This window comes from Amphiprion ocellaris, chromosome 11, assembly GCF_022539595.1.
Source record: "Amphiprion ocellaris isolate individual 3 ecotype Okinawa chromosome 11, ASM2253959v1, whole genome shotgun sequence".
Lineage (NCBI taxonomy): Eukaryota > Metazoa > Chordata > Actinopteri > Pomacentridae > Amphiprion > Amphiprion ocellaris.
This window is the reverse complement of record NC_072776.1, coordinates 1,400,564-1,403,004: the sequence shown is the minus strand read 5'-3', so window position 1 is coordinate 1,403,004 and position 2,441 is coordinate 1,400,564.

Genomic DNA, 2,441 nt, shown 5'->3' with positions numbered 1-2,441 from the left:
TCCCCGCCCATCCCCGGAGTCGCTGGTTGCCATGCTCTGTGAGAAATATCCCCCTCATCGAGCTCAAAAAAAGAAAATTCAGGTGATTTTCCCTTACCTCGTAGTATTTTTCCTGCAACTTTTTTCAGGGATCTTCAGGCAGCTGGGTGTAGTTTGTCAGACATCGAGGATGTGCAGATGTTGACGAAAACGTCCGTTGACGCTGACTTGTTTGCATAAAAATAAAGTTTATTACAAAGAAGACCAGGGTTGAAACCCGGGAGCATTCTCAGCCGATATGAACAACTCAACTGGAATCACAGTAATAACTCACTTATACACAGGGGTGAAAGTAGATTTTTTTTTTTGCTGGTACTATAGATAAATTGAAAAATCATGATATATATATATATATATATATATATATATATATATATATATATATATATATATATATATATATATATATATATATATATATATATGTGTATGTATATATATATATATATATATGTGTATGTATATATATATATATATATATATATTATAATTTTAATTCATCAAATACATTTATTGATTTAGAAAGTCTAGTCAGTTATGTAAACAGGCTTTTATTTGTAGTGCAACACTGCAACAATGTAAACGTGTGTGAGCGAGACAGACGCTCACGGAGAATGAACGCTTTGTCATGGCTTATTATCCTATGGTTGCAAGCAAAAATAATCTCGTGTTTGAAATTTACATAGGAAATAAAGTGCTTAATGTTTTAGGCTTCATGCTTTAGCATCACTTTTTTGTGTTCACGAGTACGATTCGGGGGCTGCACAGTGGCGTAGTGGTTAGCACTTTCGCCTTGCAGCAAGAAGGTCCCTGGTTCGCGTCCCGGCTTTCCCGGGATCTTTCTGCATGGAGTTTGCATGTTCTCCCTGTGCATGCGTGGGTTTTCTCCGGGTACTCCGGCTTCCTCCCACAGTCCAAAAATATGCTGAGGTTAATTGATTACTCTAAATTGCCCGTAGGTGTGAATGTGAGAGTGCTTGTTTGTCTTTGTATGTGGCCCTGCGACAGACTGGTGACCTGTCTAGGGTGTCCCCTGCCTTCACCTGAGTCAGCTGGGATAGGCTCCAGCCCCCCCCCGCGACCCTAGTGAGGATTAAGCGGTGTATAGATAATGGATGGATGGAGTACGATTCGCACGGGTCGCGGGATCCGCGGCCGGTTCACTGTTTGAGCTGGCAGCTCATCTCCCGTGATCTCCGTACCACGCCGTTCCGGGACCTAAACTCTTACCGGAACGCCGTTCCGGACCGTACCGGCTTACTTTCACCCCTGCTTATACAGATTTGTCTGTGGGAACAAAGCATAACATAAGGTATCCATCAATGACAGGCCCTGCTTCACTTCACTAATTCCCCAGACGCAGGAGCCTCTTCAACATCAACATTCTCAGAACTAAAACAGAAAAACATCCATCTCATGCCAGACACTACATATTATCCTAGCAGAACTCTTCGCTCTCAGACTGCAGGCTTACTTGTTGTTCCTAGAATCTCTAAAAGTAGAATGTGAGGCAGAGCCTTCAGTTATCAGGCGCCTCTCCTGTGGAACCAGCTCCCAATTTGGGTTCTGGAGGTGGACACCCTCTCTATTTTTAAGACCAGGCTTAAAACCTTCCTTTTTGACAAAGCTTATAGTTAGGACTGACTGGGGGACCCTGAGGGGGTCAGCTGGAGTCTTCATCTTGGACGTCCCTTAGTTCTGCCCCTAGTTCTGCTGCTACAGGCCTAGGCTGCTGGAGGACCTCTCTGGATGCACTGAGCCCTTCTCTATCTACCATTATATTTAATATATATATACCATTATTGCATTACACTCACTCTGTTTCTCCCTGTGTCCTTTCTCCGAGTGTCCCTGGTCCCAGAGCTGGATGCTTTAGATCTGTGGTGGTTCTCCCACCAGCTGGCCTAATCTCCATCTGTGGGATGCTGCTGCTGACCTTCCTCCAGCCCACTGCTTCCAGCTGCTCATTTCCATGCTGCACGTGACATTATTATTATTATTTTTAGAAAAATATCACAAACATGTACTTTCATTTTTGACCATTTTCTTTCACATGACACTTTATATGTAGACTTCTCAGCTGCTTTATTTTGCCTTTTGGAAAGATTTTCTACTCGTACTTTTCTGACATTTGACCACTGGGTAATCCGTGTATGGTTCGCTCATTCGTTTTTCCGTTTCAAAATAAAATCTAAAAAAAAACAATAAACCACGATTTTTTTTTTGTTTTTTCGTTTTTAAAAGCTAAATATAGAAATGTATTATTTAACTAATGAAAAAAACACAATGTTTTTTGTTTTTTTTTTGCTCTGGCTTTTTAAAACTGAAATACAAAATACTGCCGTTTTATTTTGTAGCAACACCGGAAGTCGCCGAGGAAGAACAGTTTAGAACTGGTCTGG